Source organism: Phyllostomus discolor, chromosome 2 (genome assembly GCF_004126475.2).
Source record: "Phyllostomus discolor isolate MPI-MPIP mPhyDis1 chromosome 2, mPhyDis1.pri.v3, whole genome shotgun sequence".
NCBI lineage: Eukaryota > Metazoa > Chordata > Mammalia > Chiroptera > Phyllostomidae > Phyllostomus > Phyllostomus discolor.
The window spans coordinates 32,508,080-32,523,809 of NC_040904.2; the positions used below are offsets into that span (position 1 = coordinate 32,508,080).

General features: G+C 37.3%; 1 protein-coding gene and 1 long non-coding RNA gene across 8 annotated transcripts in view; one reads left to right on the forward strand and one right to left on the reverse strand.

The window, feature by feature from the left end:
• Positions 1 to 15,730, reverse strand: part of MECOM (MDS1 and EVI1 complex locus) — a 551,819-nt gene that overhangs the window by 317,184 nt on the left and 218,905 nt on the right. The gene's annotated exons all lie outside the window — the stretch shown is intronic.
• Positions 672 to 7,811, forward strand: LOC118498806. The gene is made up of 2 exons (XR_004901272.1): positions 672 to 1,969; positions 2,254 to 7,811. It is a non-coding gene; the product is annotated as an uncharacterized LOC118498806 (long non-coding RNA).

Below are 15,730 nucleotides of genomic sequence, written 5' to 3' on the forward strand. Positions count from 1 at the left end.
ATAGTTGTTAATATGGAGTCAAAATTTCTACAGTGATAATGGCTTTGATCCAGAAATTCTATTTTTATATGTGAGACTGTGCAAGAAAATGCATGTAATAAAAAGCAGCTATAGGAACATTTGTTGAGCATTTATTATGTAGCAGGAACTATCTTAAGACTTTATTTCCAGTCTCAGCACAACCCTGTGAAGTTGATCCTATCACTTCATCAGCATTAAAGCTGAGGAAATGCAGATTTTGAAAAAGCATCTTGGTCAATCAGTAATCGATGGAGTATATTCAAAAGCCCACACTCTTGACCACTCTACTGTGCTGTGTGTTACAGCATTCTTCATAGTAATGAAAAATCTTAGCAATCAAAATCCAACAATAGAAGCTTTGGGAAAACAAACACAATGGAATTCAATGCAGTCATATGTTGAAGAAGAATAGTATTATGTAATATGAGCAAATGTTCACAGTGCATTGAGTGAAAAAGTAAAACGGGTTTTCAAAATGAATAGCATGGAATTTTGCCCTTTTGGTCACATAAGATCTCTACAGAGGAAAAAAGATGAACAGATACATACCCAAAATACTGAAAGTGGTTATCTCTGAGGATAAGCTTATACATGATATTTTTTCACTACTATTTATATTTTACCAATAGTCTACAATAAATATTGCAGAATGCTTTTCCACTGGAAAAAAATAGTTAATAAAATGGCAGCCATTATTTGGTAACTGCCCCCCAAATAGCTCTGCTAACACAAAAATATAATTTTGATTGAGTCTATACCATCCACTGTAACAAAGATTTTTCTAAAAGCCCACGTGAAAACTTCAGCTAAAAGATTTTAATAATCTTATAGAAAGAAGTCATCAACATTTTTCTGATGATTCTGCCAGTAAGGGCATGCTCCTTGGGGAGACCTTGGGACCACAGTTATAAACAAAAGTCATTTAATGTCTTGAGGCACAGCCTAAGCTCAAACTGACAGCACAGTGTCCAGATGGCGGGCACCTGGGCAGGGAGGAGGAACCTCCAATGCTCAGGCATGTCACAGGACATTGGTAAATGACATCTCTTTGTTCACAGCAGATGCTGAAGCTTCCAAACGTGGTGGTAAATTAACACTCCCCCTCCACCCTTCTCAGTTCACTCATGCTGAAGAGTGTTTTTCACCTTTTGAAATCCATCTAATTTGAAGTAAATGAATAGTTTTCTGCACTAATAACATGAAACATATGAGAGTCAGTTTATAGCAGTTACAAGTTTAGTAATTACTGAAGTAAAAGGACTAGAAGAGTAATCACAGTTAATATGAGATTAATTGAGCTGTACCTGGAGCAGAGAAAATTTTTCAGTAGAGTACTGAGAGTCCCTCTTTCAAATGTGAAACCATAAAATGCTGATATCATGTAACTATCTAGTTAGTAACATAAGGCAAGTGGAGAAAGTGGGAGGAAAAGGCCTGCTTTTAATGAATGTCTACTATGTGCCGGACACTATATATATAAAAATTAAAGCTTCAAAACCCCCTTATTTTGGTAGAAATTAATCAACCCCCAATTTATAGATGGTGACATTGGGAACCAGAGAGATGTATACTCAGTGCCTGTACTTTCCACGGGGCCACATTTCCTGAGGAACAAACATGCATTCACCACAAAGAGCTTCTCATGCTGTGAACCCTTTCTCAAGTCTCTTCTAATTTCTTAATTTTTTTCTCTATGCACTTTTCTTCAGATGTTACAGAAATGCTAATATATGCCCTTTTCAAGATTTCTGCTTCTATTAGATCAAAATCATGATGTTTAAATGCCTACTATCATTTAAATTACAGAGTTATGCTAGTCTCTGTTTTCTTTACCAAGTGCTATTCTTTTTAGTTCTTAATGCAATATAATAGCCTTGTATTTTCTTGAGGTAAAAGGTTTCTGATTCATTTAGGTGTGTCCAGGTACCTAACAATGTCAAATAAAAAGGTATCATCGCTCAGTGGGTTGAGTGTGAGCTGCGAACCAAAGTGTCGCAGGTTTGATTCCCAGTCAGGGCACATGCCTGGGTTGCAGGCCATGACCCCCAGCAGCTGCACATTGATGTTTCTCTCTCTCTCTCTCTCTCTCTCTCTCTCTCTCTCTCTCTCTCTCTCTCTCCCTTTCTCTCTCTCTCTCTCTCTCTCTCTCTCTCTCTCTCTCTCTCTCTCTATCTTCCTCCCTTCCCTCTCTAAAAATAAATAAATAGAATCTTTAAAAAATCTATTTAAAAGGTATCATCTATGCTATTGATAATCTCACAGATTTATTCTTGGTCTTAAAGAAAATAAAACCTCTACAGCTATTCAAAAAAAATCAACATCCTTATTGACTACAAACAACGACAGAGCTGAATCTTGTCAATTTGGACATTAAAAGCAAGGCAACCTTGTGTTGACCAAAAAAAATTGTGTTGAATTTGATGTGGCTGAGCCAATAAACATCTCAATCGAGATGCAATTAAACTCACTCCAAGTTACCTGCAGTGATATCTTGCATAGAAGGTAGAATAGCAAGGGAGAAGGTATTTATTAAAATAAAAAGCATCTTATCCCAGAGAGGAGTTTGGAGATTCTTACTATATTTTGTAACACTAGAACTCCCTTTCAGTTCAAAGTATGTGTTTGACAGATCCCTAAAGTAGCAACTAAAGACAGAAAGAAATCAACAAAAAGGTAAATCAAGTTGCAATGGGCTGAATGTTGTCCCTGCAAAAGCCATGTATTGAAGCCCTAACCTCAGAATGTGACTATTTGGAGAACAGGGTCTTTAAAGATGTAATGAGGTTAAAAATGGGGTCACTAAAGTGGGCCCTAACCCACAGGTCCATATAAGAAGAGGAGATCAGGACACGGACAATGGGCACACACTGTGACAAGATCATGTGCACTCACAGCAAGGAGGCAGCTATCTCTCTGAAAGCCACGGACAGAAGCCTCGGAAAAAAACAAACTTGTCAACAGCTTGATCTTGAATTTCTAACCTCCAGAACTGAAAGAAAATAATTTTTTGTTGTGTCAGCCACCCAGTCTGTGGTATTTTATTACGGCAGCCCTAGAAAATTAATACACAAATCCTGGACATTTCTTGGAGAAGAATATGCTGATGAAGTGGTAGAAGCTATATAGAGCTTTGTTTGTAGTAGTGAGAAAATTTTATCTCGAATCGTTTTTTACAAACAAAACTCTAGAGACTATTATCTACTTCTCCAAACCAACAAACTAATGCAACAAGAGATTTTGTGGTGAGAGGGCATTGGAATCAAAAGCAAAAACCATGTGTCAGAGCTTTTATCCTGACACCACCTGGAAGGCTGTGGGCCAGGTACTGGGAGGGGATGAAGGTAAAAAGAAGATGCAAGGAAAATGAAGAGAAGCTCAGAGTCCAGGGGAGGAGCCAGACACTTGGATAACTATCAAATGAAGCCAAAAGTTGAAGTATATGGTATAAGCAAAGGGTCATGGGAACAACAGGTAGATTATAATTAATTTCAAGTAAAGCTATCCAAAAAGTACAATCAATAAGTGAGAGACTGCAGTCCACTCTAAAGTCCCTTTTAAGTGCAAAATTCTATGACTCTGAAATCCCTCTGCTGTAATGACTTTGATGGTTAATAATGGTCAGAATGAGAACTCAAACACATGACCAGGTATGCTCAGTATAAGCTTTTCCTGCTCTTCTAGCTATAAGATAACAAAACTGCCTGGACAAGTCGATCAAGCCTCTTATCAAATGACTCTGTGTGTGTGTGTGTGTGTCTGTCTTAAGGTCATAAGAGTGATATGGAGGAAATTCAGTTTTTATAATTAAAATAATTTTGCAGTAAAAATAATAGACCACATTAATTCAGATTCATTCTAAGCAGTGAAAGCAACCTTGAATTAAGTACCAAAGGGAAGGGAATGTATTCATCTTATTCTCCATCACAAGTTCAAAGCCTAGCACCTTATTGGCACATGGAACGTATTCAACAAATGTTTTTTACATGAATGGATAAACATATTTTCCAACAGATGATAATGTAATATTTATGGGAAGAAAACATCTTGAAAATTCAGCTCTAGAAATACCCTAACTCATCTAGCAGCTAGATGAATGTTTTAGTAAGCAGGTTGCATGGTTTTGACATTAGAACATATGGGTTTCAAGCCTTTCTGCATTCAATAGTTGGGTAACCTATACTGTGTCCCTATATCTCTCAGACTCCCCATCACTATTGGTCCATTGCGGTCAGTGATACCAATAATTCTCCATATCACTGATTGTTATGAAGATCAAATAAAATAATGTGCATGAAAATTCCTTAAAAACAAAAGTGAGAGGAATGTAACAAATGTACAATTAGGCGGTCTGTATGTTGCAAAGAGTTCCACCATCTCTCTTGCAGCTCAACATTCAGAGATAGAAATTGACTTGCACTGTAGATACTTCGGAAGAGCACTGAACTATAAAAAATAAATGTTGAAAAATAAAGAAGAATGTCATGAGTTTAGACAAGTCAGAAGTGGAAAAGTCCGTTGACGCCTGCCCCAGCAACATTCTACTTTGCACAACATGTCTGTCCCATTCATAGAACCAGCCAAAAGTAATTTGTTTTTCAGTAAATCCTCATTTCCAATATTCTGGATGGCCTCTGGCAGAAAATGTTATATAGCTGTAAAAGGCAATTCTTCATCAGGCCATTTTAAGATTTTGCCTGTCCTAGCTACTTAATTTTGGAAGCTGCATCCTATATTCTATCAAAAATTAAAATGTACCCACATCCCATATTCGATATAATTCAAATCCAACTCTAGATGAGTTGTATTACAGTTTGGTGGCCAATATAGTAAATACCATATTGATAAATGTTTATTATCTTGCATTTTATCATTTTCATTCATCTTTTAACACTAGTAATTTTGTTCAAGTCCCATAAATATTGAGTAGACCCTTGAAAAACAAGTAGTACTCACGGTCTAGACCCATGGTGGTAACAGATAATACAGCCCTGTCTTTCATAATTATCCAATTAGTCACTTTGTATAATTGTACTGGATTTTGAGAAGGGAGAAAAAGTCCTCACTGGCTGTTTCCCAGTAATCTTTGCCCACAAGTCTATTTTCCCCACCTGCTATGTTTGCCTAAGACCGGTCATTTGTTACCTGCTAGTTCCAATTGATTTCCTTTGCCTTTGCCTCCTTTAGCCATGAGTGCAAAGAACAGACTGTACGATTTATACCAGCCATCTAGTACCAATCATTAGATAACAAGACCCTTTACTGAAAGCATTTAGAGTAAAACAATACTTTAAGTTTACCTTTGCTTTCATTTCCTTCTTTATTACACTAGGTTCAAAGTGAGGCCAAAAATGGTATCACAAGGCCTGTTTAGACATCCAAGCAAAGAATGCCAAGTCATTCTAAATAAATCCCTAGGCTCCAATAGAATTTTATGCGTTTTCAAGTGCAAGTTTCCAATAACATTTTTGGGTTTGGTTTTCCTCTTGTTTGTTTCAGTCACTGTCTTTACATATAAGGGGAAATGAGTCATATTAAATTATGCCCCAGCAAGTGTCTTATGGAGTTATATCTAAGCCATCCTGTTTGCTAATAAAAAGATAAGATTTGTCCTCTGAAAGAAGCAGGCTTGGACTACACCAAAGAGCTCACAGCAGTGTTAGACAATCCCAAAGTCATTAGCTGGTGGGGGCATCTGAACTTGTGCCCTTGCCTCAAGTGGGAGGGGTAGGAAGGGAGTAGCAGGGATCTGTCAGTCTTGGAAACTCAGGCCCATGACAAAGATCCTGAGAACTTCCTACGGTTACCAAGAGGCTGCAGTACATTGCATAGTTTTCTTGATAATTATTTTCTAAAGTTGGTGCTGCCTACTGGCTCATCATTGCTGGTAGAACATTACCAAGACCCATGTCTTCCAGAATCACAGGACTCTAAGATCCATACAGAAGAAATAAAGGTTTCTACACCAGATGCAAGGGGGAAAGTCTGTATTTCAAACTTTGAGCTCAAGTTGACCTCTCTAATGTGTAACCCCCCAAAGAGATTTCCTGATTTCCTCACCTGATTAGCCTCAAAGTCATACAAACCAATTCCAATATTTGCCAAGGTAAATGCAATTAGGTGGAATAGTCTGCCACAAATCTTAAAGCCAAATACACATGGTTTTGAGATATTCAGATGATCCTATTTGGGGTATTCTGTTCATTAGCATGGATTAGTGCCTATATATAATCGCCTACAAGGGTCAAGCACAGAATGTAAATGCAGTATAAGGCAAAATCACATGGTAAAGATAGAGAAACCGGAGAGGCCATGCCCCATCTAAGAGAGCAGCTGCTGTTCAGCCATGGCTGATTGCTGGCAGGTAGAATGGTGTCCTGGCATGGCCAGCGAGTCTGACACTTCAAGACAAGCCATAAATCTGGATTTTTGTGTGAGGTTTCCCTGTCTGAGTTTTTTATATATTGTGTTCACCTAGCCTGTGTATGTCTGCGAGTCACAGGTAGCCCAGGGCGCAAAGAGTCTGAGGACTGGTGTGAATCCTAATTAATTCTTCCATTTGGCATGAATGACAATGACAGCACCAAGTCATTCTTTTGTTTTCGTTATTTAATTTAGCCTTTGCTGACCTCAAAGAGTTACTAAAGAATATTCAACAACGAGGAAGTGTGGAGTGGAACAAGATCTATGAAACAGCAAAGTAGATATCAAAGTAAAACACACACCACACACACATTCCTCATTCAAAATTACCAGAAAAACTTTAAACTATGAATGTTCGTCATATGGATAAGTTATTTCAACCGTATAGATTTTTTAAAGTCCTGTTAAGTGATGTACCTATTTCATCTATTTTCTTTACTATTGAATTTTTTAAAATACGTGCACAGTGAGGTGACCTTTATATCAAAGACCACAAACAATGTTTAAAGATATGCAGCACCTTCTTAAAGAAACACACACATTCTTATAAGCATAGTTAAAAGGGGAAAGGTTAAAGGCTATACTAGATTGTTCTATTCTGTGCCAAGATTCTGCTCCAGCTGCAACCAAATAGTGGTTCTCAGGCTTAATTAAATAAAGACCTGTGTAAATTCTAACTGTTTACTATGTGATTAGAACTTCTCTGGGCAAAAAGCTCATATTTGATTTCCTTGTTGTCTGCACTTGCCCAAACCCTTTACCCACCAGGTATGTACTGAAGCTGTGTAAACTCCACATTTTTCTTTTGGAATCAAGGGTAAGATATAAAAGTTTATAGAAACAGTGAAACCCAATTGTGGAAAATTCATTTTATGTGAATGAAAAAAAAATAGTCTATATAATTACAACCAATGTTGTCATGATGAAATTTCTCCTGGTAACATGGAGAGCAGTAGTTCTTAACCTTTGCATAACAGTCGTCTGGGTGCCTGTTAAAAACACCACTACCCAGGCCCCATCCCGGAGGTTTGGAGGTTCTCTGCGACTATGAGTGAGACCTCCCAAAGTGATTTGAATGCTGGCGATCCAAGGACCACGTTTGGAGAGGCATCAATCCAGAGAAAAACCCTACTCCAAGCTGAACATAGGAGAACTGTTATCTGAATTCATTTTGGGAAAAAACATGGTTTTAGTCTTATTAATGAGATGTGGTCATGGCAGGAATACCCTCTTCAAACAGGAATAGCCTTTTCAGTTTCAAAACTTAGCTAATAATTCATTTTATCTTTTAATATTTTCAAAATTCAGTGTATATAAATAATTAACATCATCTACTAGTATTTTTTAATTCAGTTCATTTAAAAATCATATGAAAAGAATATGAGATAATGTACAAAATACACACTCAAGAGTTTGATGTTTTCATTTGAACATTCTGAGAAAAAATAAGCACGGTTTAGAAGCAAGCAAAGAGAAATGTATAATTCAGTTAGTGTTTTCTTTCTTTGCTTCTTTCTTTCTTTAATTTGTCCTTGGCATTGATGAAGAACAAATTAGCTACTCTCCTTGGGTGCCTACCAGAAATAATAGTAACAAGTCGAGCTTCCCCCCACCCCTCAGTAATATGTTCCTTTGTAGATAAGCACTGTGGAGAGAGGTAAAATAATGTCTTTTAAAAGTTTAGTGTTTTCTTGTTCTAAGATGTAAATGATAGGGGAAGGACTAGGAGCTATTTCAGAAATATTTATTCCATTGAGACAATGGATTTGGTCATTAGAAGAAAGAATCACAGACTATCAAAATGAAACAAAAGACAACATATTTCACTCAACAGCAAGTTTCAGTACATAAAGGGTAGGCATAGCTTCTCACAATATTGTACATTTATTGTCTTACAAAATAAACCAAGGGTGCAGGTAGACATTATGGGAAAAGCTTTAATGATGTGAGGCAAATTTTTAAGAGAGGAGATGTTTTTATTTTTAAGGAATTCAATAAATATAACGATAGAGTTAACAAATGTTTTTCTTGTTTTTGCTCTCAAAACTATTCAAACTACTTATTAATCTCCAGACTGTTTCATCAATCTTTTATGATGTGTTACAGGGAGTTTTTCAAATTTAAACTTCATTACATCATTTTATAGTTATAAACCCTGACCACTATAATTCTTGGTTTTAACTAGGCTATGAAGAGAGGAATGTATTCATTAGGCTAGTATGGTGCTAGAAAACTGTAGTTTAACCAGGGTTAAAACAAATAAGATGCCAAAGCCCACAGTTCCAAACTCACTCAAGGGCCTGAAAAATTACTTGAGAAACAACATAATACATTTTAATAATTAGTTTGTCATTTCATCTCTTAGGGAAATGTAGAATACACAGCAATTGCCGTGTTTTTCTATATCTGGGAAAGAGACAGAAGTGATTCTTAGCAATAAGAAGTTATTTGGGCTTGGATCTCCTTTGCCACAGCTTCCTTAACTAGCTCCTGGGTAGAATTCATTAATTTTTATTAACAGGGAAAACATTTGTTCCCGTGACAATATTTGCATTGCCTGAATGATTTTCACCTCTGGCACAAGGTGTGCTATCGGCTCATACATCACCCGATTACTTGGAGAGCAGAAAGACCCTCAGTCATTAGTGAGTGAATTAAAGATGATCTTAAGAGCTATTAATCACAGTGACAAAAGCCTTAATGTTTCTGTGACCCTAGTGGAGCCTGGGGACTCAAAGGGAAGCAGAGGGAGAGAAAATGGAAACATATGTTTTCTCCAAAATAACCTACCTTAGGAGAACTGTCAAAGAGAGAGTCACATCAAACTAAGAAATTCTGCCAGCAACTGGCCTCTGGTTTATGTGTCTATTTATCTTCTTGTGAGCCCATGTTTCCTTTTAAAATATATGTTTTCTTTCTATAGACAATTAGAGAGCCAAAACCACTGTCTTTTATATCTTTAATATCTGTATTCCGAGTGTAGGCAGAAGGACTTGTGTTTTGACTGAACTGCATTTCTTGAAAAAATTCAACATAAATTGTATTCAGTCTGCTAACCACATAAATCAGGATAAAAACAAGCAGACAATAGCAGTAAAGCACCATTATAAACATTAATTCAAGCAGATACAATATTCCAATAATGGACCAAAACGGTAACATTATTAAGTACTACAGTAGGTTACAACACTTAATCATTCTTCAATATATCTGGCTGTATTCATCTGGATGTTTACAAGATTATAATGGCATCAACTCCACTGTTAATAACATAGGCACTTGCTGGAATTTCAATTATCTTTCGCAATATGTTGACATAAGGGACAGACTACAACTGGCTATTTCTGAATATGGTAAGAAGATCCATATCCCCTGATTTGTATGCATGTCTTTGTTTACAGAGCTGAGGGAAAATATTGCATTGTGCTCATATTTTGCAATTGGTTCTGCCTCTGTGATGCACAAAAACTAAAGGAAATTCTAGCTAAATAGCTTTTCTGCATGTTAGTTTTTTGATGTACTTTAGATTAGCAGAAATGTTGCTGAAATTGCAATTTTCTCTTTCAATATTGATACCATGAAGCCACACACAAAAATTCTCTCTTTCAACCACTTTCCAGTGCCCGGGAGAGAGACTGAAATGTAATTGGGGCTCAATTACATGTTAGTCAACTATGTGTTGACTAATTGAATTGGGTAATTAAATGACATTAAAAAATAAATGCTGTGGATAAGGAATATGCAAAATTTTCAGAAATTTTTGAATTCTCAATAAACTTTTATTTTCTGTTTTGACTAAAGAATCCAAATTAATTTAACTGAAATACCAGTGTTTGAATTACATAAGAAGATTATTATTTATTAGAAAGCATTATCTAGAAACATTTCAAGCATAATTATTTTTCTAGAACCATAGAGAAAATTATATAAAATTATGCTGCTTTAGCATAAGAGATTTTAGAATCATTTAAAAGTCCCAGGAGTAAAATAAAACCTTTTACAGAATCAATCAGTATTTTTAATTCCATTTTACCATTTGCACAACTCTATGAACTAGATTTCATTATTTCCTCATCTCCCAGATGAGGAAACCAAAGTTTATAATACTAAAGTCACTTTCCCTAATGTTACAAATCTAATTAAGAGCCAGAGATTGCCAGGACTCCTGGCTTGAAATCCAGTTCTCTTGCCATTAATCTAAGCTGCATCTCAAACAGTTTCAAACACAAGAAAAATGCCTCGGTTAACACAGAATCAATCTATGAAATTGGGACTCTGATAAAGCCTCCTTTCTAGTCAGGAAGTCATACTATGAAAGGTTATGGGTGACATCCAAATTCTAACTTTTTGCAATTATTAGTCATAGGAAGAGAACAGTTTAGGAAGTTCATGTCAGACCCACTGATAGAGTATCAAAGATGACTGAACAAAACGCTCAAGGAAGCGCCTTCCTTGGTAACCACACAGGTTCAAATTACCCCTCTATCCATTTAACAGAATCAAGCTCTCTGGAATGTTATTCCTGGGGACAAAAACCTTCTTTATGTAATTCCCTCTTCTCCTGCTGCAACCCCCAACAAATAAGAGGAAAGGTATTCTTGAGTTAAAGGAAAATGAAAAGTATAGATTTACAGAGAAATCTGTTTTCATTTGGCATTTTTCCTCTCCCCAGGCACTTAAAAGGAGATCCATTATAATCTCAAAATAGAGTTCAACACTCATGAAATTGTAACTTTTTTTCCAAAAACAATTGAAAAATTACTTTTGAATGGTTACACCATGTTCCTAAGATTACAGCAGAGCTTAATTGCAATGTCACATACAGAGTGACAAGAAATACATAACCATCTCATCCTTCTCAAATGTATCAAGTGATGTGTTTTTCATTCAATGGCTCTAGGAAGGTACAACTAATTTCTAATATTTATTGAGAATTTACCATAAGCCAAATGCTAGTTTTGGCATTTTGCTTATTATACTAACCCATTTAATCCTCATAATAGCTCTTGAGATAAATATCACTATTATCCCCATTTTATAGGTAAGAAAACTGAAGCAGAGACATTCACCAGATAGATGAAAAGAAGTCCATGATTCAAACCAGGAAAATCAAACTCCATAGCCCACACACTTAAGCCCTAAACTATATACCTTCTCACTCTGCACTTCACCCTGTTGTAGTTTCCCAGATATAGGATAACAGTAAGAATAGTTTTAAAAAAGATACATTTACTCAATCCTAAATCACATTAAACATTTAAAATTGCACCAGCAGATCCGGAGACAAGGATATTTGTGAGCAAGTGGTTTATGTCAGAGGTGGTCTCAAAAAAACACAGGTAGGGAAACAGGACCAAAGAGAAGAACCGGAAGTGAATAAAGGGTGTGTGCTATCCAGTGAGTTACCACTAGGAACTCGGGAAAACAGTATAGATTAGCATGGCTGAAGTAAGGGAGCTGGGGATTTAGCCACCAATTCCCATTAGTCATATGCTGAGAGCCAATCCCAAGGGATGTAAATCCTTGAACTTCTGACCTGCCCACACTCAGACCAGGCTGATTCAGGCAAACAGTTTGGAAGCCCTGGCTGGCACGCGCAGAAGTGGTAAGGGGATATGGATGGAGCACTGGCCACAACCAGCGTGTGCAGAGGAGATGTTTCAGATTCTGTCTGGTTTTCTTGTTCCAATAGGCAGAGTTTGATCCAGTAATTAAAAACCACATGTGCTTGGCAAGGGAAATAAATTTTTTATTACTCCTCTGTTCATATTACTTACTAATTCACTGTTTTGCAACCCAAACTTAATGTGATCTTGAATCTAGGTCCAGTGCTGGGGGAAGAGATAAATAAACTAAAAACAATGTCAAACAAGACATAAAGTAGCCATTAAAACAAAGACTGATAAAACTGACTACATTAAAAATAAGATCTTCTGTCCATTTAAAGATAGCATAAAGAAAGGAAACAAAAGAAAATCAACAAACCAGGGGGTGATATTTGAAAACTATATCCTTATCCAAGGTTTATGATATAAAAACAACTTCTAAAATAAACAAGACCAAACAAAACCGAATGGAAAGATAGACAGGTCATAGACATGAACAGGATTTCAATGAACAGGAAACACAAAAGTCCTATAAATCTGTTAAAAGAAATTCGATCCCTTCAGTTATCAGGAAAATATAAAATAAGGTGAGGATGAGAGTATTTTACACTCCCTAGGTTAGCATATGGGATAATAACAAGTGGTCTAAATATGTAAAGGATGCAGGAGCTCTTGCACACTGCTGGTGTGTGTATAAACTGGCACACATACCTTTAAAAACAATATTATACTACCTTGCACTTTTTCCCTTAGCACAGCAATGTCATTCCTAAACATGTAAGTTAGAGAAACTCTTGTATGCACACACTGGAAGACACATTTGTTCATGTCAGCACTGCTTTAAAAAAAAAAAAAACAACTACAAATCCAAAGGCCCATCCACACATGAATGAATAAATACGCTGTGGTACAGTCACATCATAAAATAGTACGAACGTGAAAATGAGCAACATTGACGAATCCTAGAAACTACATATGGCATGAAGAAAAGTAAGACCCAGAAGATTATTTTCTTTAACTCAAAAATAAGCCAAGCCAATGTATTGCTTGGGAATATACATGAGCAATAAAGCCATTTTTAATTAGGGGCATCATAATGGTAACATTCAAGGGAACAGTTACCTGTAGAATGAGGAGGAGCGTGGGACAGGGAAGATGCATTTGGGGAGATATGACAATACAGTCACAGTCTACTTCTGCAATTAGGTAGTGAGTTCACAGGTGTTCATTTTATTTTTGAAATCTATTCCTTGTGCATATGTTACATATATTATGTTATATATACTCTTTTCAACATATCTAGTACGACATAATGAAAGAATAGTAATTAAGAAAATGAGCTCGACCTTACATGGCTTACAGTCCTGTGGGGAAGCCTTCTGGCTCAAACAGGAAGTGCTTTAATAGACAAGTGAATCACAATGGAAGGACAGAGGAGTCCACCCTGCCTGCGAGAAGATTTCGTGCAGGAAGCCTTGAAGAATATGTAGGATTTGCCAAGTGGAGGTCAAAAAGAGCATTCCAGGCAGGGGCAACCAGATGAGCGAAGGACTGAAAGAAGATTGGAGCCTGCTAGTCGTTAAGGAGCTGGGTTGGGAAGCAGGGGGTAAGAGGAGGGAGAGGGGTAGATGACACCCCAAAACATTTCCTATTGAGTGAGTGCCAAGATTTGGATGATTTTCTGGCAAGGTACAATTCTCACACCTTTAAGGGGATCTGTTACCATTGCTCATCTTTCCAGAAACCAACCACATGCCCTCCAAAGCTTCTGAAAGAAAGGAGGCCGCTTCTGTTTCCCACCTCAGACTGGTTGTGTTGGGAGAAGGGGACAAGAAGGTAAATACATCTAGCCCCTTCTCTCTGCCATTTTAGACAGCTTACCCCAGACCTGAGGGTCAAGTAATCACCTCTAGATTCGTAGAGAAATTCCAGCTGGGTGGTCCACCAAGGATTAAATGCCAGGATCATTGAGAAAATTTCGTCCCATTAAAGGCACAGAGGGCAGGCGATCCTTCCCTTTGTGGAGCTGACTCTGCCTTAGGTGCAGAAGTAATTTCCGAAATAGTTCAAACAGCCTAGAGGAGCAGAGGCTGCACTGGCAGGAGGAATAGAGACAACAATGAGTCTAGTCACACCAGAGCCTGCCCTGTCTGGCCACACTGAACTCACATGCAGAGCAGCGAGAAGGGCCACCCTTTCCTAACCCCACGGCCTACCAGTCCAGCTGGGCACTGTGGGCAGATGGACAGAATCCACGGCCCCCTAGGAGAAATCCGAGGCATCCTTACTGTGAACAGAACCTTCGTCTCTAAAAAAGCATAGCCAGTATGTTTACATTTCTATTCTGTATGACAAAGATTTTGTTACAGATGGAAAATTATGCAATGGTAATAAAATCCATACCCAAGTAATGCTCCTAATGTTTACAGTAAAATGTTTTAATTTACCCTCACTTTTAAAACTGTGAACTGATACAAACTTGTTATTATATTCACTGACATATATTAGTAAAAATATGCCCATTTTACCAAACCCCAAAATGCAATCTACCAAAAACTAGAAAGGCCTACAGGAAACAGAACGGTGTTCATTTTGTTTATTAGCAAATTTGAAATATTTTATCACACAGATAACACATGGTATTATTATTGTTACTTAAAATAAACTGTTCCAATGGACTTGTCTGAAATTATATCAAATACACATAAGATTTTTGGCAGATGAAAATATCAGGAATAAAGAGGTTTTTAAACATAGGGGAAGGGCCATCAAGGAGCATGTATAAAGGACACATGGACAAAGGAAGCCAAAGGGTTCAAGGGTGGGAGGCAGGGGTAGGTGGGACAAGGGGAGTGGTGGGGGGAAATGCAGACAACCATACTTGAACAACAATAAAAAAATAAAATAAAAATAATTTTTAAAAAAAATTTTTTCCATCTCAGTTACATTTCTTTTTTTTTTTAATCCTCAATAGGGGATATGCTTATTCATTTTAGACAGAGAGGAAGGGGAATGGGGAGAGAGAGAGACAAACATCCACGTGAGAGAGAAACATCCACTGGTTGCCTCATGTCCCAACAGGGAATGGAACCTGCAACCTAGGTATGTGCCCTGACCAGGGATCAAACCCACAGCCCTCTGATATACGGGGCAATGCTCCAACCAGCTAAGTCACCTAGCCAGGGCTCAGTTACATTTCTTAAGAGTAACTTCCATATGCTATTAACGTATAAATCAGAGAGTTTTAATCTACTTTAGTTTCCTAGCAAACAGAAAGGATGTAGGAGGGAACTAGCAACAAGGTATAATAATTTCTAAGACATAGGAATGTAAGCATCCTGATTAGTTAGGAGTGCGAACCTAATTTCTCCCATGCATGTAAAGGAAGCTTCAGATGTTTCACACTGAAGAACTGTATTAAGGAAATTATAGAGAAAGTGACTGCTAACATTCAGTGACAAAAAGAAAGAGAAACAGTGAAAACAAATAAATAACAAGAGTTTCCTAAAAGTGAGGTTGCTGAGACGAAGGTCCAGGGCTACTCTGACTGGTTTCTCTTCCATTCCTGGACTTACAGGCCCACAACCTTGGAAAAGCCATCACTGAGGCTTCCACATTTTTTTCCATTTGCAGTTTTTGACCCTGAACATACAGTAGAATTGGTCAAATGCAGTAGTGTCTTT